Raw genomic sequence first — 24,623 nt, forward strand, 5'->3', positions numbered from 1 at the left:
CCTAAGGTTTTCACCCTAGTATTATCAGCAAGTTTGATGCGATAGGGAGAGTTAGTGGAAGACAACTTTAAATCAGCATCTTTCATTGTTTTTTCACTTATGACATTGATTGACGCACCTCCATCAATGTATGCATTAGAAATTGTTTGCCCCTCAATGATGACATCAATCATCACAGGCACATCATCTCCTACATCAATATCCACCTTCTGAACCATAGGAGTCGCATTATCCCTCTTCTTCTTTTTCTTAGATTCCCTTGTGCTAGCTAGCTTACCCCATTCCTTTCTGAGTTTTGGAGAGAGTGTCTCCTTCCAATCCTTGGAACACCGGAATGTTGAACATCTTGCACCAAAAGATGAGTAGCAAGAAGGGAAATTTACTTGTTTCAAAATAACTTTCCTTTAATCATGCGAGACCTTGAGGTTGAAATAGAATAATTCTAAGTAAAACCTGCCCGTCAACTCCACCAAAAGATGTGACACGAAGTTGGGGTTTGGACTTCGGTCACTTCTTAGAATCAAAACACACTTGTATGAAACCTCACAGCCTCCTCACCTCCCTTTCTCTCCCTAGGACTAGTTCTGTAATTGGACACTAAAGTGTCTTGAGGACACTAAAGTGTCCTGAAAGTTAGCACTTTTCTTGAATTTTTGTGGGCAATCTATTAAGAGTTTTGAAATGCTTAACATCCACAGATGTTCCTCAAGACCCAAAAAAAATTGAGATTTTTTAAATTGCACTTTTCTTAGCTTTTGCAAGGCAATATTTTAATTTTCTTAGACACATGCTGATAAAACGCATGATTTTTGCTGTTTTCAAAATAGTAGTAATTTGTACATAACTTTTAGAAGAGACATAGTTTGATCATGAAACTTGGCTTGATGGAAAGCCCATGATGTAAACTAAATCTTGGAATCATCAAACGATAATTATTGGATAAATTTTTGACTCGCTAATATTGAAATGATGTTTTTTATACAGGTGGAGCATGAATTTTTCTCCTTCCATATGCAAGCTAATAATGTAAAACTTGAGGTGCACCCATGTTATATAGGGTAAATACTACTTTGTTTTGAATTTTCCAAAACTTTAGAGCCACTTTTTGGGCCTCTTCTCATACATGGCCTTTTGCGCAACCTGTTTTTAATACGTAAAATGTCTAATTATGAGCCTAATTTTGATTTTCATCAAAGGGGAAAGCTGTGTAAGTGCATTATTTGTTGTAACTATAGGTGTAGACTACTTGTGCAAGCATAGTTATGATTAGTTTTTGAAAAAAGATGATCAAATTTTGTATTTTTGTTTTTTACAGTTTTTTTAGAACTAGGCGATAAGAACCTACTTAAGTGGAGGCTAAGTTAGTGTCATACACATCAAATTATGGCTTATTTATCTCATCTCAAGCATGAAAACCAATAATCAACATTCTCATTGATAGGGCTATAATTTTTTTTAGTGGCGTGATTGAGTTTTGATAATACGCGTTACTTTTGCTGATTTTATACAACTTTTTTGGAAAAAATTCTAGGAAAAGAAAATGATTTTTTTGGTGAACTTCTACCTCCTTGGACTGATGTATGCTATCAAAATATCTTGGGAAAAATGCTATTGATATCATTGGATTTTTTTTTTGAGAGAATGATGCTTGCATATTTGGAAAAATCCTGAAAAATCCTAAAAAATGTTCATTTTCAAGACATATGCTACTTTGTTGCTTATGTACTTCCAAATAAAAAGGCATTTTATATGTTTAGCATTTTTGACATAAGCATAGGGTTATGTTCTACATGCCCAATGAAGCATTTTGGTTTTTAAAGCCTACATTAGGAGTTTGATTTTTTTCCGCAACCCCCAAAAAAGGACACTCAAGTGTCCTGTTTTGGTACCAAACTAGTGTTAAGATAAAGATATACACATCAAAGGTGAGATCATAATTCATGGAAGGGAAGATGAAAGGCTTTGGAGAAGCAAGAATTTCTGCCAGTCTTGCAGCTCCAAACAAGAGGGCGATTCTTTGTTGGAAGAAAATCTTCCGACTCAGGATTTTGTGAACGGAAACATACGGGGAATATTGGTAAGGTTCATCCGTTCGAATTGGGCGATTTGGTCGGAACGTATTAAAGCAAATGAATATAGCAATCTTTTACAAGAGGATAAGACACATGGGATTGGCTTTTTGATAAGAGATTAAGAGGAATTAATCATTATTGAGAAGAAAGAATGGCCAGAAGTTTAAAAAGATAGAGATACATAGAGAATTGCAGTTTCAAATCCATATGGGCTGTGCAAAATAGGATTACATAGCTGCGTAGATCTTGAAGAGAGCTTCGTGCCCATATAGAAACTTTCAAAAACGGACAACCGAGCGAAAAGTTATGAGCATTTTACTACAAGACTATAAAATTGCCAAAATTCGCCTAAAAGTTAGCAACTTTGGGAGAAATTCTGATCATCAATGAAGTGAGGGATTAAGAAATTAGTTACATGAGTGGAAAGAGAATATAAAGAGCTTCCTAGCCATATGATTAATTGTAGAAATCAATACCCGAGTGATGAGTAATTATCGGGGTTGAAATTTGGGTAATTGTACCACAAAAACTGCACTTCTCTCTCTTTGCATGAAACCTCAATTTTCACATAGCCTCTTGCCTTTCATCTCCTTCATGATTCAAGCTAGAGGGTAAGGGTTAACATTGCTCAATGGACAATCGTAAAGATTTACCGATGGTCCCCAAAGTCTTTCCACATGCTCATTACCGCTAAAACCATTGGTACCTCCAAAGAGGGCGGCAATAAGGCAAGGGCTACCTTGAGAAGTCACAGGCCCGCCAAGATAGTAACTCCTTATCCCACTTATCATGAATCATCAAAAAGGTCCAAAATTGGGTTAAGCATGAGGAGCTAATGCTAAATGAAACATTCACATGTAAAGAGAGTGTTTGAATAAGGGTTTGAAGATAAGAGAATGGCAATGATACAAAATGCTCAATTGAGGAGGATCCATTCATTGATTTGAAAGGGAGAGGAGGGATCCTTTTATAGGTGGAGAATCACCCTCTCTTCCATTGTTACAAATTACAACATAAAAATCTTCAACCCTTCAGTGACATAAGGGTAGATGTCACCATCAATTGTCCTCTTAGGCTAAGTCTTCTATTGATTATAAAATTGAAGACTTTTTGACTTTGAAAGTGTGATGAGATAATAGCCAAGTCTAAGTGGCATGTAGGTGGAGATCCCACTTACACATGGCAGAAGTCTCCTCTTCCATGTAGGCATTCTAGAAGAATCTTTCTCAATTATGCACCTACACACAATCCTCCACATGCCTTCCACACTCCCCAACTTGTAGCCTTATGGTGAATACCATATTAATAATACAATTAAAATCCATGTGAGCCTGAAGGCCCGTTTTTATTTTTCACATCACTAGCCTATCTACCATACCAAAGTATTTATCAAGCTACTTGTGGCATTTACAATGTGTGCACCCTAAATCAAGTAAAACCATTATATTTGAAGATAGAATGTTGTTATCAAGGTAGCCACCAAGCCGTCGCATCACCACGCCGTTATTCCATTGATGGCGCCGCAATCTTCTTGGACAAGCTTCCACCTTATTACCATTGAGAAACCATCAAAATATGCACAAAATTGAAAATGAAAGATATCAATTTTTCATGTCACAGTAGTTTGCATGATTTCATTTTTGAGAAAGCATTGAAAGCAGTTAACCTAGAGGCATCATACTCTAGTTACAAAGGAAAAGCTGCATTTCAAGGTACTAAGTACAACTACACCAGGGAGGTTAGAGTTCTAGAAGTATAAATGGGTTCACAAAAAGAAAAGAGAACATTCCTAGTGGCACCTTTACAAGGTGTGGATGTCATCTTAGGTATGCCATGGAGACAAAAGCATAACCCCCATATTGACTATGACACCCATACCATGTGGTTAATAAAAGATGACTAAGAAATTTATCTTCAATGCCAAAACAAAGGTGAATTAGGCCCATTTCTGACTCATACTTAAGAAAAAAGAGATGTATGGAGAAATGAGAAGAATTTTTTTTTTGGTCAACTAGCTTAGTGCCGAGGATGACTCCAAATCAAACTTATCTCATGACCCTTTCATCTCTAAATTCTCTAAGTGCTTCATAGATGACTTACCACCTGGCTTGCCCAGACCTTGTCCAGAAGACCATAAGATTGAAATAATTCCTGGTACCTCACTGCCATGTAAAGCTCCTTATATTGCTAACATGCTTGAACAAAAGGAAATTCAAAAACAAGTCGAAGAACTATTCGATAAGGAATTGATTCAACCCAATAGTTCTCCATTTGGTGCTCCAGTTCTTCTCATTAAAAAGAAGAATGGTAAATATCGATTGTGTATAGATTATCATGCACTAAACAAAATTAATGTTAAGAATCAATATCCAATACCTCAAGTAGATGACTTGCTAGGTAAACTTAAAGGAAATTGAGTCTTTAGCTAGATCAACCTAAAGTCTAGTTATCATCAGATTCGAATGGATGAAGGAGATATCTACAAAACTGCCTTCAGGACCCAAACTCGCCATTATGAGTTTTTAGTTATGCCATTCGGTTTGACTAATGCTCCAGCTACTTTTAAATAATGATGAATAGGATATTCTTGAAATATCAAAACTTTGTTGTAGTATTTTTTGATGATATCTTAGTTTTCAGTAAGAATCTTCAAGAACATGAACAACATTTAGACGTATTCTCACTTCTTCAAGAGAATCAACTAAATGTCAATCCTGAAAAGAGCAAATTCTTCCAAGAAGAAATTGAATATCTAGGACACATTGTCTCTGCTGCTCTGCTGATGGTATTCAAATAGATCCCAAAAAGATTGAAAGCATTACTAATTGGCCTAGACCACGTGATATTCACGAACTCCGATATTTTCTTCGATTATGTAGCTACACAGGAAGTTTGTTAGAAATTTTGCATATATTGCACATCCTTTGACTAAACTTCTTAAGAAAGCTAGACATTTTGATTGGACTAGTTGACATGATCATTCTTTAGCTGAACTTAAGAAAGCATTGACCCATGCACCAGTTCTTACATTACCAGATTTTCAAGAATTGTTTTTCGTTGCAGTTACAGATGCTAGTGGACAAGGCTTTGGTGTTGTTTTTATGCAAGATGGACATCCAATTGCTTATGAAAGTTGTAAGATTAAACTAGAAGAAATAAATTACAGTACTTCTGACAAAGAATTAGTTGCTTGTTTTTGAATATTTCAATCATGGTCATGTGATGTTTGATGAATTGTTGAATTTAAATCATTTTCTTGCAATTTATGGTCATGTGATGTTTGATGAATTGTTGAATTTAAATCATTTTCTTGTAATTTATTTGATTTCTATCTCCCTAGAAATTTAGATCCCGTGACATAAGCAACACCAAAACATCATCCCCTCATCATCTCTATGGCTCAAAGTTAACCTCCCCTTACAAGGTTGACAAAGTGGATTCACCCAAATGGAAGCTAATGGCCTTACTAAAAGGAACATCTAATGTAGATTGGAGAGAGAGAGAGAGAGAGAGACACAGAGAGAGAGAGAGAGAGATTGGAGACCATAGAAAACTATTAAGTTTATCAAGTACTTGCTATGAATTTGTGGTAAATAAAAGAACACATTAAAGGGGGAAAAATCCCTACTAGTTAGCTGGGGAGGTTGTGATGTTAATAGAAATAGTAGTGGGAACAAGTGTAGGCTCAATTATTTTGGCTTAAGAATCCTTTAAGACCATCATTTTTTATTATTTGTGATCTCTCCAAAGAGTTTTATGTAGCTTCTAGTAAGTGGCATCCAAAACCATGCATAGAATATTAAGCATTATAATCCATGCCAAACCTTCCCAATTTTGAAAATATTTATTCACCATGGAGGAATTACAAATTTTAGGTACTTTACTTATATGGTGATTTCATGTACCAATTCATAGGCTCCCAATATTCATGTTTATATGGTGATTTCATGTACTAATTCATAGGCTCCTGATATTCATGTTTATATTCTTATAAAAGCAGTCAAGATTTCCTATATATAATTCATACTTCAAAAATTTTTAAAGTGGCAGTTGTCTCAACGTTGACGTGCCAAATTATAATGTGTTTTTTAAAATATTTATTTTTCTATCATAGTTAAAATAAAATTATGTTACAAATGAAGAGACAACATGCTCACGGTTCAAATGAATAATCTCCACATAAACAATCATCATATGTATATGTTTTCTAGATATTAAAACAAAGTAATCATCTATTTTTTTGAATCAAAAGTATTCCAAGTTATTAAAAAACAAGAAAAGATCATAGTATATTAAGTAAAACAAAAGGAAACTATTCCTAAGACATTAAAAACCTATATAATGCTATACAATGGTAGCCTAGAATCTCAAAAGACAAGAAAGAGATTTAACAACATTTGAAAAAATTGACTAAAAAGATGTATAGGGGAAATAGCCTCAAAATGGCTCACCCATTTGTTGTCCTTGGCTAGAGTTACTTTTACAGGAAGTGAAAGGCTATATGTGTATATATTGCTTTTACAGGAAGTGAAAGGATACCCATATATATTAGCTTATTGCACTACTACACGATGCCTATGTTCTGACGACATTTTCCAACTCCTGTCTTGCGGTGTGTCGGAATAAGCGTCTATATAAGTGTCTTTATAAATGTTAGAAATAACATCTCTATACACGTTGCAATAAAAGTAAGAAATTTATTTTTTTTGAATTTTCCCTTGTTTGTATCATTACCAATATATATGTTTCTTTTCTAGTTTTAGTATATTAAAATACTTGTAAAATTAAATACAATGAAACTAATAAATACATAACCATCAAATCATAACATGTGAGATTATTTGTATGTTTACAAAATCAAAGTTGATCATTATCAACCCTCTCATCTTCAAAAATATCATTAGCTCCAAAAATATATATGTCAAGGAAAATCCCTCCATCTTCAAATTGTGTGGGAATTGATGATGCATCTATGTCCGCCTCTAAATCTTTTAGCTCTGGCTTTGGTTCCTCATTTGTTTTGCTGGCTCTTTGTCAAGATCACCGTCTACTATGTCTGAAACATTTCCTATGTCTGATTGTTTAGTCTCTATACCTTCCTCTAGGCCTTGCTCTTGTTGAACTTCGACATGTAGTGAAACTTGATCTTGTTGGTCCACACCAATCTCTACTTCATCTCCATGTTTTCATATATTTGTTTATTACATGGTTCCACTTGGATTACAAACCATCATCTTAGATATCTTGGGTCCTCCTTAAAGATTATTTGCTCACAATGCTTTGGTAGTACAAATGTGTCTCTTTGGTCTATCCATATCTTTGTGGAGTCCACTTGAACTAATCTGGATTTGTCTCTTCATACGATTGTATGTGCTCATGTTGGTGACTACCTTGAACCACTTAACATTAAAGATAAACATATGAAACTTTCTAAAGCCAACCTTGATAATATCTTGGATGGTTCCAAAGTAATCAAGCATGTTACACATCCGTATTTGAATCACTTGCACTAGTCCTACTTTCCTGCATGAAATTGGCTTCAACACCACAATCGAATGTTGTTCTCTTATTATCCATCCACTCCACTCAAAAATGGCATCCATGTGACCACACTTCTATAAATTTTTGATACTAAAAGAAAATAACACATCGTTAGATAATGGAGAAGTTGTAAACAATATTTGGAAAACATGTGAACATGATATCGAGGCTTAGAATGAATGTAATCACCTACACGGTAGTCACAACCGTATGCAAGCTCCTCTTCCTCATCCATAATAACTTCATCACTCATGAAGTTTTGCTTCTTGTAAGATTTGTTGGAGTCATACACTTGATGGAAAGTCTGGGAGTATAGCAAGCGATGAAGGGCATGGTTGGCGAGTCGTAGTCCAAATCCTGCAAAAAGCTTAACAAGCTTGATTCTTATCATTCTTGGCCTCTCCATACCACTCAATCCACTTTTGCATACTCTTTATGATATAAAATTTATTGATCTTATGTCGTAAGGTTACATCCATGCTTCTCTCAATCCCTTGTCCTTGTGGTTTTTCTCCGACTACCCTATCATCCTCTTCCGTTGACCAGAGATTAGGCATTTCAAGGTCTATGGTACTAAGAAACTCTGTGATGTACATGAAGGATTCTTGCACAAGATATCCCATTGCCATACTTCCCTCTGGGTGAGCTCTTTGATGAACAAATCCTTTTAGCGTCTTCATGAACCTCTCCATGAACCTCTCCAAAAAGACCATCCAACTGCCACAGCCAACTCATCCACAACATGAACGAGGAGATGCACTTGTATGGTTAAGATGTTGGTCGGGAGAAACTTCTCCACTAATGTAATTGCTTCTATGTCATTTAAGTGGGCTACTTCCAAAGTGTCGTTTCTTATCTCCTTCAATGAAATCCAACGGACCATGGTGCCAATCTCGTATATTGTATCCCTTATGTTGCTGGGTGAGGCAACCTTTTATGGCCACACGATAGACAAATTGCAAGAACTTGTGCCAATCATGTGATTTTAAGCCAAAGACCTTGTTATCCTTTTTAAACGCCCCCTTTAGGCACTGCATACATCTAGTCGGAGTACAAAACTCCAAAATACACTTCCTAAAATAAAGCTTTATCTTCTTTTATCAATACCAAAGGAGCTTTAGGTAATAGCAACTTACCATCACTTCTAGTTCAGGGCCATAAGTGTTGCATACGATAACATATTTGTAAATCCTCCCTTTGTCCCTTTCTCTTTGTGACCCCATTAATAGTCTTCCAAAGAACTATGGCTATATTTTTAAAAATATGCATAGGGTCAAGCAAATGGTTAATTTAAAGACCTTCCCAATATGGTAGGTAGTTGGTAGAATATGGACAGACGCTTTATTCCAAGGGGTGGAGACTCTTCGTTGTCCTCCCATGCTCTCTTTCCAAAATCTCTTACCTTTAGTGTAGCCCCCTCACATAGCTCATGGTCCTCTAGTAGATACTTCTGATGACTCTCATACACCATCTTTCTCAAGCCTCTTGATTGACGAGAATCTAGTATAGGTCCACACAAAGGGCATGCATTATATCCAGAGATTGAAAGTCGTGTATTAAAACAAATAATATTACACAACCATCCACATATATATCAATAGCTATTACATAATAACAAAATAGCTTACCACTGCATTCTCCATATCATGGGCAATCATGCATAGTCCACATTAGTATTCCTCATAATTAGAACTCCCTTTGTCCAAACCTCTTTGACATGTCATGAACATCAACTCCTTCCCACAAACTTTGTAGCTCCTCTATTGATGGGGCTAAGTACACATCCATGTTGGCCACCTTGTACTTCTTGGGACCATTAATGCGAGAAAAAGATGTTCCTTCTTTATTGCTAACCATGGTGGCAGATTTTAGTTCACAAGACAAGCTGGCCATGTGCTCCATGTTAAACTTTTAAGACCAAACGGGTTCACACTATCCATAGCTAGCCTAAGGCAAATATTATGAGGTTCCTCATTAAAGTCTGGCCATTTCTCTTCAATGTGTCTCCATGTAGGGCAATCAATGGGCACACGCATAACATCCTTCGTGGATCTAGTGGTTCGATGCCAAGACCTCATAGATGCCATGGATTTACACTTGAACATGATTTGAATTTGTGGAATGATAGGGAAAGGCCTAAGTACTTTTGTAGGAACCCTTTCTCCTTGGAAATCTTTCCTATATCTGGATTCTTCACACTGTGGACATTGTGCAATGCCTACATGCTCGTGCCGATAAAGAACACAATCATTTGGACAAGAGTAGTAGGAATTGTAGTCCATACCAATGGATTGTAATATGGATTTTGCACGCGTACGGTTTGCAGGCATCTCATTGCCTTCTAGCACTATTTGATCTCTCAATGACATGTCATATTCACAAATGATGATTTAAAAAAGGTAAAAGAAAGAGATTAAAAATGGAAAGGGTGATAACTAATTATGCAAAAAGTTTTGACATGCAAGTATCGGACCATCCAAATATTGATTGCAAGTTTAGCATTGCGAGGCATGTATGCAAAACATATATACGTGCACCATGATACAAAGGCATAAGGGCCAACCGATGCAACTCTTGCTCTTCTCTTGACACCTGCTCTGTACGCCGATGGTTGGTGGACACCACCCATCTCTTGCGTTGTTTCTCGCTCGATATCCCCCTGTGTCATGTAGGGCATCTATGATGTCATCCATGTTGCTCCAAATACGTCAGAGAGTTCACCATAGTTTCTTCTTTACCATGAGGCTGATTAGTACTTGCTTGTATTGTTTTCCGTATTCTCCCCCTCCATCTGACCTTAGGAACTTCACATGCTTTCCTGTCTGTTTTTCAGCCCATAACTCTGAAATTCTGAAAATGAGTGAACACTTTACTCTTATCCTTCATGAAGTATACCCACACTTTCCTTGTGTGTTCATCAATGAATGTTATGTAGTACCTATAGCCACCCATAGACAATCTTTACAAGAACCCATACATGTGATTGCACAACATCTAGTACATTCCTGCTCCCATTTTTGTCATGTGGAAATACATGTTTTGTTTTCTTTCCAAATTGACATGCTTCACTTTCTGCATACCTTCAACTTTAAACATAGGCTGCCTTGTCACTATTTGTTTAGTCTGCATAGACTTCATTCTTTGCACATTCACATGCCCAATTCTCTTATGCCAAATATCTATATCTGCAACAACTCCTAAACCATTTGCAAACATTGCACCACTCACTTCAGGCATATTCACATTCAATGTAAATATTCTTCCCACTCTCACTACAAGACAATGCTGCCATACACGCGTTTCATACACGCGATAAATTACGAGCGCGTGTATGGTCGCGCATGTATTTGAATAGAATTGGGCACGTGTATTTTGGCATTTAAATTCACGTGTATATTTGCATTTATCAGTGCGTGTATAAGCGCGTTTATATACACGCAATAATACACACATCAATACATGCTACCATACACGCATCAATACACGCTTGGTAAAAAAACTAAATTCCTTTACAAAATTAAAAACTATTTTCTTTAAACCATCTCATAGTACGTTACAGTATATATCATTACACAATCCCACTACATGCATTTACAACAATGAAATATATTCAAAAATAAATCATGAGATGATAATTAAAAGACAACACATACAATAGAAATGTCATCAATTTAGAACGATACAGTGACGGATTGGTTAGGGTTCGATCTCATCTTCAATAAGATCCATCCTTGCCAAACGATCAATATCAATATCCATTTGATCAATTTATAAGGCTATGATTAAATTTATTCCACTATCGATATTCTGTACTCCATTGATAATGGTATCGATGTCCTGATCATCCTCATCAATATCACCATCATCCTCAATGGTAGGGTCACTCTCATGATCATGAGAAATGGCACGCTCATCCTCATTATCATGATCATCTTTTGTTTCTTGATCATCGATCACAACATCTTCATTGGCATGTTCGACATCGTCTTCATTGCGGCTTGTTACATCCTCCATATGCTCCATATCAGTGAATGTATTATACATCACTTTGGAACGTGGTGCAATAGGGATGACGTACCACCATTTAATGTCATGCACCATTGGTAGATAGATAGCCTACTCAAATACACATACTACAGTAATTAATTAGCATATCAAAGGTCAAGGGGTATGCGAGCTTAGATATATATGTACATGAAACACATTAGTAAAAAAATGCATACCTGCTCACATTGTTGTGGCAATACGAGCCTATCTTTCTTTGTTTGCCAAAACTTTGTAGAGTCAACAGTTACATAGCCACTTGCATGGCGTTTTATCGTTGCATCAGGCCCTTTTTCCACCACGTTCATTTGCCATTTGACATCCAAAACATACACAAAGAAGCGACGAAAGTCAAGCCTAAATATGTCTTGGATTATGCCACAATAATCATCCATTTTTCCATTAGCTCCCTCAAAGCTACTAATGACACCGCAATCTTGTGTATTCCTCTTTTCATCAATTCTTTGTGTTCAAAAATGCTTGCCTTCACACCATATAGCATTGAACATAGTGCACTGGACCAAAATAGAAGCAATATTTATGTAAGCAATGTGAATAAATATTAAAAGCAAATCACTTATAACTAATGCAAAACATTAGTTCTATGTACCTTTAACATGCATCCTCGTGCATACTCCCATTCTTCCGCCGTGATATGCAGCCCCTCGTCGCTCTCTGATCTCTCCATTTCCTCATGCAACCAATCAACATGGATATCATTCGAAAGTGTTGCTAGATGCTTAGGGTACGCCTTCGAGAGCCATGTTGCCTCCGAAAGAGAGCTCTTTCTGCTTGGCTTTTTGTCTTTGCATCCTCATATCTTGTAACCCATCTACTCATCACATCACTATTAAGGATGCAAGTGAAATTGAGATCATCAATCAATGTTCTGTTAATTACTTTACTCTGTCCTTTTCCTTGAGGCACAATAGAGGTCATCCTCAAGTCCTCTTGATTGCTCCTCCATAGTCGTGGCAAAGAGCTGTACACCTGACCAAGAAATTTTGAAATATATACAAGAGACTCTTGTATCAACCAACCCTCGGCCATGCCTCCTTCAGGCCTTGCACTTTGCCTCACAAAGTCTTTTAAGGTCTTTATGAAGCGCTCTAGGAAGAACATCCAACGTGCATGCACAGTGCCACATAAAGCGATTTTGTCCACTAAATGCACAATGAGATGTAGTTGACTTGTGAGAATGGTTCGCGAAAAAGTCTCCTCTACCAAACAAACCTCCTCCACTGCCATAACACGCACATCATCCAACGTGGCTGGATCAATTGCTTTGGAACTAACATATCTGAAAAATAAATAAATAGTACGTTATACCTCATGCACGTTCATTTTGCAAGGTATAATGAAGGGTGATCTGACATGGGTTTTACATACCTCACAAGCTCGCCCATCTTATAAAAACATTTTTTCAAACTCTTATTTGCACAATGGTCGATGCTAGTATAGGTAGTATGAACTGCGCACATAAGAGCACATGTATGTATGGTTTATGGCATTACAAAATTTAATTTCAACGTACAAGACTTGGAAAATACTTACTTGGAGCATCTTATGCCAATCGTGGGACTTCAACCCATATAGTTGCTCAACGCCTCTTTTCTTAGTGGTTGTAAAGGCTCCCTTCAATGATCTCATGCATCCAGTGGGAATACGCAAACTGGTGATGGCCTGCTTTACCTGCTTCTCCTCTTTCTTTGATATAATCCATGGTGCAGGTGGAAGACGAACGTGCCCACCCACCTCTCGTGGCCAAGCTTGACGCATACATCCTGCGACCCGCAAGTCCTCACGTACGCTAACATTGTCTTGTTTACTAATAATATGTTCCCAAATACCAGATCCCACATTCTTGAAGATGTGCATGGGATCAAGAAGATGCTTGATCTTAAGATGGGTCCAATATGGTAGCCGAGAAAAAATGGAGTACCTACACAAGGGATTTCTCTATGTGACCTTTAATCCAATTAGAGACTACACAAAACAAGATTGAAAAAACATTACTATACCTGTTCATGCCATCTGGAGGAAGAATATTTGTAGACTCCCAAATACGCTTCCAATCTTTTGCACGAAGTGTTTGTGGAGGAATGTTACTCTTACTAGCAACATATTTAGGATGATCTGACGGGAGAAATCGATGATGATTATCGAATATGGTCTTACACAAACCGTCAGGATACTCATGTACTAAAACGAAGGGCCACAAACAGGACATGCATGTTTACCCGATGTTTTCAAACCTGTTAAAATATAAATAAAAGTTAGAATAATAAAGTCAATATTTATAATTAATATATATAGCCAATAGTATTAGAGTAGGGAGGTAATTAGAATTCTTACGAGAACAATCGCTGTATCCTGAAAAGTCATGCATTGTCCACATCAACACTGCTTTTAAGTCGAAGTGTCGAGAGGAGGGAGGCCTACTAATGTCCACCACCGCAACACCTCTCCATAGTTCCTCCAACTCATCAATCAACGGTTCAAGATAAACATCCATATGCTTGACTTTATGTTTCCCTGGAATTAGAAGGGATAACATAAGATGTCCCTTCTTGATCGCCATTGATGGTGGAAGGTTGTAACTCACCAACACAACTGGCCACACGCTGTATGCGGTGCTTTTGAAACCAAATGGATTCACTCCATCCATACCTAGGCCAAGTCTCAAGTTTCTGGGCTCTGTTTTAAAGCTAGGCCACTCATCTTCAATATGCTTCCAAGCAGGAGTGTCTGTGGGAATTCTCCACATGCCATCATCCGATCGATGTGAGGAATGCCATGACATGAGCTCTGCTATGGATTTGCACTTGAACATGTGTTTGATGCGAGGAATTATAGGAAAGTGTTGCAAGACTTTATGAGGTACATCAAAACTCTTCATATCTGTTCTATACCTTGCTTCACCACAACTGGGACAATGTCGAGCCTCCTTATGCATCCCACGAAAGAGAATGCAATCATTGACGCATGCATGTATGTGATCATAATCCAATCCTCCAAGAGATGTCACATAGCGCCTCGCTATGTCTCTTGAGGTGGGTAGTCTATTTCCCTTTGGAAGCATGTTTGATAATAACCTGCATCCAATATCATCAACTATAATTAGTCTTAAATCCTAAACTTTAAACCACTAACTCAAATTTGTAAGTTAGAATGCTTACTTCAATAATGCGTCAAGACTTGCATTGCTCCATCCATAAACTTTTGTATATTGAGTAGTTCAAGTGAAGCACGTAAAATAGAGAATGTGCACCCTTCAAAAACCGGTGTCGATGAAGCCTTGTAAAGATGCTCTTGTTCCATATCATCGTCGTCCATACCTTTGGGATCATCCTTAAAAAGATTCCGCACCATATCATCAAACACTTCCTCTTCCACAACTTCGTGGGTGGTGCAGGGCTATTGTCATCCCTTTCCCACTCATCTCTGACAATAGATCCCGAAGCTCCAGCATCATCTCGTCGACGCTTTGCGTGCTCTCGTCGCACGTAGGGCACCATGTTAGGGTGTGGTACTGCATCCTGGTTCAATTAGAGTTTATATATTACAACTCTATTAATTTAATTTGGATACCATGAGTCATTTAAATACCATCAATTTACATCTGTAGACTCACCTCTAAACCTGTTTGATTCCATTCTCCATACATGGAGATGTGATTCAAGGTAATTCGACGTGCTCGTACAATGCATCCTTGACATCGATTACACATACATTTGATCCGTTGTCCCAACCACACATCGCGATTACGATGACGCATTGTCTCATCTTCCCCAGAACTACTTGAGGAGGTTGATGACATCCTATGTACAAACCAGAAAACACAAAATCATAATATGTTTTTAATGAAAGTATAAAAATCGCGTGTATTAACGCGACTATTTCTTAAAAATTGCGTGTATGGACGCGGCTATTTCCTAAAAATCGCGTGTATTAATGCGGGTAATTCTTGCAAAACGCGTGTATAAATGCAACTAAATTATCATACACGCGTTTATAAACGCGACGATCTGTTTAAACTAAAAATAGCCCGCCTTCCCCAAATAAAGATTTTGAACTAACATATCAACACTGCTTTCGTTTTCGCCTCTTCCAACAGAAACGAAACCTAAGTGCAAGGAGGGAGCAGAGAAGGAGCACACACGGGAGGAAACTGAGCAAGAAAGAAGACTCACTTTTTCAGAGGTGAGTCAGTTTGTCCTTTGCCTTGTCTCCTTCCTCAGATTTGTTTATGCTATTTTCTCTTTGCTTTTTGGGTTTGTCTCCGTCCTTTTGCTTCTGTGCACACGATTTTGGGTGAACGATTCTGACAGGGGCAACAGTGGGCCTTTTATAAGGACACATTGTCGGAGGTCGGTCGCTTTAATTCAAATTTTTTTTTGCACAGGTCATGTGTAGAAACGCGTGTAGAAACGCGTGTATCCTGTCTGCTCAGAGTGTACACGCGGATATATACACGCGTTTCTGGACGGGTGTATACACGCGTTTTTTGACGGGTGTATACACGCGTTTCTGGACGGGTGTATACACGAGACATCGTTTCTTGTTTCTATGGTTTGCAGGCTAATAGGTGACTTGAATGATGATATTTGTGTGAGTCAAGAGACAGCCCATGATGTACATGAGGATTATTTTTGCAGATTCTTTATGGATATTCCAGGTTCTTCATCCGATCCATTTGCATACAGCAATTGGCTGATGGAGATGCTAAATCATTTTGGGCACCATCCTGGTCTAGTTGAGCTTACAGAGTACATGTATGCCCATCCCCCTCCTTCCATGCCTGGTGTCTATACCCCTACCGCGAGTATCCAGGGCACTCCACTGCCGTCTGTGCCTACGAGTCCGACGAGACGGCATGCAGCTTCTCCTCTTCCACGTCCACCGAGGAGACATACCTCGTCCCAGACACACTCACGCACACCCTCCCAAGCACCATCACGTCAGGGCTCACAGCCACCATCACGTGCTCCCTCAAAGCCACCATCACGTGCTCCCTCAGAGCCACCATCACGTCAGGGCTCACAGCCACCATCACGTAGACAATCCCCCAGTCGTGACTCCACCCGCAGCAGTAGGAAGAGTGGGAGTGGAGGATGCCGCGGGTGCTTTGGTGGGGGAGGTGGGGGAGGTAGTAGGGCATGCGGTGAGAGAGGAGATAGAGGGAGAAGAGTTAGAGGAGACAGTTCGAAAGAGGAGGAGATGAGAGAGGTGGAGGGAGTGATCTGCTATGATGTGACGGATAGGAGCGGGATAATGATGGATGCGAGGGGGAGGGAGGTAATGGAGTACATGCGTGGGGTAGTATCAAACTTGTATAGAAATTATTTTATTAAATTTAATTTAGATCAAAATAGCCGATTAGTTGGGGAGGTGATAGAGGTTGTACATAGTCAGTACCCCAATCCCCCACATGCTACATTCTCGGATGTATGGGGAAGGACGCGAATAAGGGAGATCTTAAGTAATAAAAGATCTCACCTTAAAAAACTCGCGTACGATGATGGGCTAAATGTAGCTGCGGGTGGCTATCCTACCGAGAAACCTGCCACCACTGCGCACAAACGCGAGTGGAAGGAGGCAAAGAAACGAGCAAAGGGTGGCGTGAAGAGCAGGAAGCATGTGGAGGCATGACGGATCCAGATGGAGACCATTGGATCTTCGCATTTCGGATCTGGCGACGTCGAGTCATGGGAGACAGAGTTCGTAAGTATCTTGCCCACTTTATTTGATTGTTTACTTAATTCATTGATTCTATGATTGTTTTAATCTTACAAATTGTGTTGATTATGATACAACGAGACGGGTTACGGGGAGGAAGCCCACAACCCACGATACAACGTATGCTCGTCCGCATAGCAGACGTGACACGTGGGCCATCTTCAGAGCCGAGGGACGTATTACGGACGCGCAGTTTGAGATGGCCATGAGACCATACGGTCGACAGGTACTTGAAAACTCTAAACGAATGATTTTGGTTTATTGAATTACATATATATATACTTATATACTATATATTACTTGAACAGGCACAAGCTGCTGATGATCCACCCGCCGCCGCCATGCAGAGGGTGGACGTGAGCACTCATCGGACATTTTGACCGATGTGAGCTCATCTGAGCATGGAGGGAACATCGAGTCATCATCTGGGTCTGAGTAGTACTTAGACTTATAGTATCACATTCCATATTGAGGATGTGGTTGTATATATTTTTTTGTAAACTGAAGCCATGGGCTACTTCCAGATATGGACTCCCTTGTATATATGTGTGAAATTTTGATAGTGATATTGAATCGTGAATCGATAGTATTACATTCATATCTCTGACAATGTATGCATTCATGTCATTCTTGTCTTAATCTTCCTCGTGGATATGTTCTTCGTGGATGGTCTAATGCACCAAAAAAAAAAATCCAGAGAGTGTTATTGGGTGCCAGAATGGTGGAACAGCATTCAGGCACCAAATAGCACTCTGTGGATTTTTTTTTTGCTCTCTGTTCGCGTGTATAAACGCGTCAGGACTGTAAAAAGTCACGTGTATATACACGGGAAATCTGTAAAACACGCGTGTATAAACGCGTCAAATCTGAGAAATATGCGTGTATAAGCGCATCTAAAGTGACAAAACGCGTGTATAGACGCTTGTATCAACGCGTCTAAATGCATCTAAACTGAACAGAGCGCATGTATACACCAGTGTATAAGCGCGTCTGAGCAGTCCTATACACGCGCTTTTACACGCATGTCTCTGGCCGCGATGATACACGCGCTGATACACGGGCCCGCTACTTTTTTTCACAAGTCATTTTTAGCGGCTAGGAGCGCGGGTATGAGCCCGATCCCTTGTAGTGTCTGTTGCCTTTTGCAACCAACTTGCACTTATCTTTGAAGTCTTCTACATAATAGCCATCAGGGTTAAACCGAACCTGCAAACCCTGCTCAATCATCTAGCCAATAAAAACTAGATTCTTTGTAATGTTTAGAATAGGAAGTACATCTACAAGCTACTTCACTTTACTATCCTCCATAGACAAATGGCACATCTTCAACATGGGCAATCGGATGAGCAGTGTCATCCCCTATTTCAAGAAAACCTGGCCTTTTTAGACTCTTCATTTCTTTGAACCACAAACCATGACTTGTCATGTGATTCGAAGCACCTGAATATCAACATACCATATATCATCCTTACATGCTACTATATCAACATACCATATATCATCCTTACATGCTACTACATCATTTCCAAACACAGCATTAACCACATGTTGCATAACAAATAACCTCTCATTATCTTCATTATTTCTGCTACAGGATACATAGTTGTTTTGCTGCACTTTTCCATTTCGCATGTCACTCTGCTTCTTATAGCAATCTTCCTACACATGCCAAGGCTTACCACATTAAAAATAGCCTCGTGTATCATTATGCTAGCTTTGCCAATTACCACGACCTCGTTGACTCCCCCTGCCTCTCTAAATTGGCCTCTTCCACCTCTATGTTATTGTTGTGAATCTTGGGACCGTTGCTATTGTTGTTGCTAACCATAATTCTGATTACCAGTTCGGGCACACCTTGGCCACATCCACAAACTCTACCTTGTCCTCTACCTGCACTTGTGTAGAAGTCCTGCTACTATGAATTATTTCTATTTTATGAAGACTGTTGATCTTCACCCAAGTTCTTCTAGCCCAAGATACCAAATAGCCATTGATAAAGAAGTAATTACCACTGGTGGATAGCATGGACAAGTTAGAGCTTGCCCAATCAACATCTGAATAACCCAAAAGATTAAGAGAAATTGATGAAGATATGTCTTCTTGGTGGCGATATACAAGTCTAAAATCTGCAGTGCCCTTCAAGTACTTCAAGACACATTTAGCTTGAGACCAATGTCTTGTAGATGGAGAGGACCAGTATTGTCCTAACAGATTTGCTGCAAACAGAATATCAAGATGAGTGCTCATGCCCACAAACTGAAGACAACCAACAAGATTAGCATAGGGTTGATTTAAAGCTAATGATTCAACCTCAATATTTGCAAAAGTACTCCTAATAGAGCTTGCAAGACAAGGAGTGTTTACCGAATGTGCAGTAGCCAATCCAAACTTTTGAACAATATCTTGGATAAACTTTGTTTGACGAAGAAGCAAAATACCATTGTGACAATACCTTTGAACTTGAATACTAAGGCATGACTGGATGTCGCCAAGATCCACCATATCAAAGGCTGAGGATAAAACCTTTTTTACTTGTTGCATTAAAGATAGATTATTAGACACAAGTATAGTGTCATCAACATAAAGGGCCAATATCACAAAATGGTTATCCTACATTGTGCTTTATAAAGATTTGGATCAGAGAAGAAACAAACAAACCCCTGAGATGTGAGAAATTGATCAATCTTGATGTACCATGATCGTGAAGCTTGTTTTATTCCATACAAAAAGCACGGTGGAGTTGGCATACAAGATGTTCCTTTTCGGGTTGCTCCATATATATATCCTCCTTTAAGTCTCCATTAAGAAAAGCCGTCTTAACATCCATTTGATGTATTTCCAAATCAAACTGAGTAGTACTACTCGAATGCTTGTGCTACGAACTACAGGTGAAAAAGTGTCATGATAGTCAATCCCTGCAATTTGTGAGTATTCCTGAACTAAACGAGCTTTGAATTTATCAAAGGATCCATCTGCCTTTGTTTTAGTCTTGTAAACCCACTACATTTGATAGGAGTACGATCAAAAGGTAGGTTGGTAAGAACCCATGTACCTTTCGAGATCAAAGACTCATATTCAGCTTCCATGGCTTCCTTCCATTGTTCCTTTTATGGAGAGGACATAGCTTCTGCATAAGTTGAAGGATCTTCACAAACAGCCAATACATGATTAAAGGTTTCAAGATCATCATCATATACATGATTTGCACTGTGCTCAAGTTCAATAGGAAGATCAGTATAGATATCAAGATCTGTAGCAGTCTCCTTTGAAACCGTAGGATGAACATCAATAGACTTGTCTCCAATATCCATCAAAAGAGTGTTGTCATCATGTAAATCATTGTCTAAAAGTAGAAAAGGAAAAGAAGTGAGTAATGTTTTTGTATCATCAGCATCATCTGTGGACCATGAACCTCCCATCAATTGCTCATTGAATATAGCATCTCGACTACAATTGCCCTTTGAGAATTTGGATCGTAAAACTTGTAACCCTTTGAGTTGTCAGAATAACCAATTAAAAAAACCTTCAAACCTGAAGGTTCTAGCTTGTGACGTGTCTCTTTTGGGACATGAATATAAGCAATACACCTAAAGACTTTGAAATGTGCAACAGAAGGGTTGTTGCAAGATCAGGGTGTCTAGTTTTATCCAGTTTATGCTGGACTGGGACAATGCTTGGAGAGCAAATTTTGGGGGGCAAGGTACTTAAAACGAGATCAAGCAAATAATAGAAAATACGCTTGCCTTTAAATTAACTCAATATAACTTAAATTAATATAAATTAGTCTAATTAATCAAAATTAATAAAAAATATGATTAAATGATAACAAATAATCTTTCCATACTTAGAGTGATCCAATTTATTTTTCCATAGATGCACCATTACAAGTACACTAGTCCCTATAGATTTTAGATGATTCACATCAAAAATGTAATTTTACTAATTAGATTATTAATATTTGCAGGCCTTCTGACAGTCTGGAAGAACTTTGAAAAAGAGATCATTAAAAATCCAACCATTGGATTTGTAATTTTTACTAACCACCACATTCTACTAATGTCTCAGAATCTACCCACTCTTTTGATCTACAAGATTGAGGATTTTAAATGGTAGCTATTGTGGGTACAAAATGTGGCGTATATTATAACACTTTAAAGACCTTAAAATATTTAAAGAAAATAGACAAATATCTTAAAATTTTCTCAAAAAATCAAGTTAAGCTCCATATTATGTGAAGATCTAAGGTACAAAGTGGGAACCTCATATGAGTTTATATGTAAAAGATATTAGCATTTTATGGAATCAGTTTAAATTTGGGACAGGGTGTATACATTGACTTTGTACCTAAGAAAATGAGGACTTTTGACTATCTAATGCTTAATCAAATTATGCAACTATATTTTCAACTTTGAATATGATGTTCCAACAAAAGAACTTAAAACAAAATTCCTTCATTTACTAGGAGAGATTAGCCACTAAAGGTAAACAAATGCCTGTTTTTTTACTATTTTCAGGGTGCTTGAGTGGACAAAACTGGGCACCCTGATCTTGCAACCACCCAGAAGGAGTTTGGCCTGTCCAAGCTGTGATTGGAATCTTACTAGAAGGTGCAGTAGTTGGAAGATGATTTTGAACAAAAATAGATGTCAATATTGCTTTTGCCCAAAAAGAGTGAGATAGTCCAGAATGAATAAGCATGCATCTGATTGCATTCAAAATTGTACGATTCTTTTGCTCTGCAACTCCATTCTGTGGGGAGAATATGGAATGGTATACTAATGGTGGATGCCGTTGGTGGTTGATGCAATGATCATGAAATAAGTTGGAAATATATTCACAACATTATCACTTCGAAGAATTTTGACTCTTCGACCAGTTCGATTCTCCACAGATATTTGGTACCTCTTAAATGTGTCCAATGGTTCTGATTTATGTCGTAGTAAAAAGACATTTGTAATAGTCATCAATAAAAGTAATGAAGTAACGGTAGCAAGACTTGAATGGAGGAAAGGGTCCACAAATATCAGTATGAATGAGATCCAAAAGATTATTTGAATGAATATTTGTAGACATTGGAAATGGCTTACGATGATGTTTGACTAGAGCACAATATTCACATATCCCCATATGTGGGTGAGATTTGAGGTCCATACCTCTCACAAGATTATGACGATGAATATCAAGAAGCTTTGCAAAATTTGAGTGAGCAAACTGATGATGCCATAGCTTACAATCCAGATCTCCTAGAGACTTGGTAACAACATTTGCAACATTCTCATTCAATGAAAGTTCAAAGAGATTATCATGTCCAAGAGCAACCGCAATAGTGGTGCATTCCTTTTTTATGTGACACTTTGTATTATCAAATCCAGCAAATAGACCAAGATCCACAAGCCGCGCAACAGAAAGTAAGTTTCTTTGTAAATCAGGAACATATAAAACTCCTCGTAGTATTTTGGTTGAGGAAGAAGTTCCCAAATACAAGTCGCCAATACCCATTACTTGGCAAGCTGTATCATCAGCAAGATAAACCACTTTCTTGATAGGAATTGGAATTCGATGATAATTGTGTAACCATTGCAATTGATATGTCATGTTGCCACCAGTAGCACCAGAATCAACAATAAAGAGAGAACCATCACGAACATGTAGTACCTTTTCTCGAGAGACATTATAAGGAACCAAATTAGCCTCTTGATGAACATTGTCTTCATCATGAGGATTTTGTTGAGTAGCATAAGCTTGATTTCGAGCTTCATCACATAATGCCTCTTGAAGCATCGATTGGATGAATGCCTTGTGCTCCCACAATATTCACAGGTTTTGCAGAAGAGGAAGAACCCCTTGATAAAGGAGGTTGCTTATTTGTAATACCGTGTTCTTCATCGTACTCTCGTGCTCAACATTCAGATACCAAGTGACCAATTTTGTCACAATAAGAACAATGCTTTTGAGGAAATCTCAAATGAGAAGAATTACCTCCTCTTTGGAAGCCACAAGGTGTAAATTGGGAGGGGGAAGAAGGGCGTTGCTGAAATGGACATCTCCGGATAGCAAAGGTTGTCTCTGATTCTTTGTACTCTTGGGTAATCATGATCGTTTCATGAGTTACGGACGTCTGACAATCATGACGCTGAGAATATTCAATCAAAGAAATACATGTATGCTCAAAGTCAATTCCATCCTTGTTAGATAATCCTTGTTAGATAATATAGTGACAATATTATCATACAAAGGATCCTTCAACGTATGAAGAAGGTGTGTAACCAATTGAGTTCGAGGAATAGGATCCCCTGTAGTAGTAGAAAGTTGATTCATAATATCTTTGAATGATTCAATGTGACTAGACATGGATGTACCTGCCTTGAATTGAAGCTTGCCCACAAGATTACGGAGATACAGAATCTTTGTAACAGTTTTCTTCTTAAACATAGTGATAAGATAGTCCTATATAGCATATGACATGGATAACGGATAAACATCTAGCATGAGTGAATCTTTAAGGGCAGAAAGTATATATCGACGACAACCTTATCACACGACAGGGTGGTTGCAAGATCAGGGTACCCAATTTTGTCCACTCAGGTACCCTGTAAACAGTAAAAAAACAGGCATTTGTTTACCTTTAGTGGCTAATCTCTCCTAGTAAATGAAGGAATTTCGTTTCAAGTTCTTTTGTTGGAGCATCATATTCAAAGTTGGAAATATAGTTGCATAATTTGATTAAGCATTAGATAGTCAAAAGTCCTCCTTTTCTTAGGTACAAAGTCAATGTATACACCCTGTCCCAAATTTGAACTGATTCCATAAAATGTTAATATCTTTTACATATAAACTCATATGAGATTCCCACTTTGTACCTTAGATCTTCACATAATATGGAGCTTAACTTGATTTTTCGAGAAAATTTTAAGATATTTGTCTATTTTCTTTAAATATTTCAAGGTCTTTAAAGTGTTATAATATACGCCACTTTTTGTACCCACAATAGCTACCACTTAAAATCCTCAATCTTGTAGATCAAAAGAGTGGGTAGATACTGAGACATTAGTAGAATGTGGTGGTAAGTAAAAATTGTAAATCCAATGGTTGGATTTTTAATGATCTCTTTTTCAAAATTCTTCCAGACTATCAGAAGGCCTGCAAATATTAATAATCTAATTAGTAAAATTACATTTTTGATGTGAATAATCTAAAACCTATAGGGACTAGTGTACTTGTAATGGT

This window comes from Cibotium barometz, chromosome 57, assembly GCF_041138505.1.
Source record: "Cibotium barometz isolate CiBa-2024 chromosome 57, ASM4113850v1, whole genome shotgun sequence".
NCBI classification, from domain to species: Eukaryota; Viridiplantae; Streptophyta; class Polypodiopsida; order Cyatheales; family Cibotiaceae; genus Cibotium; species Cibotium barometz.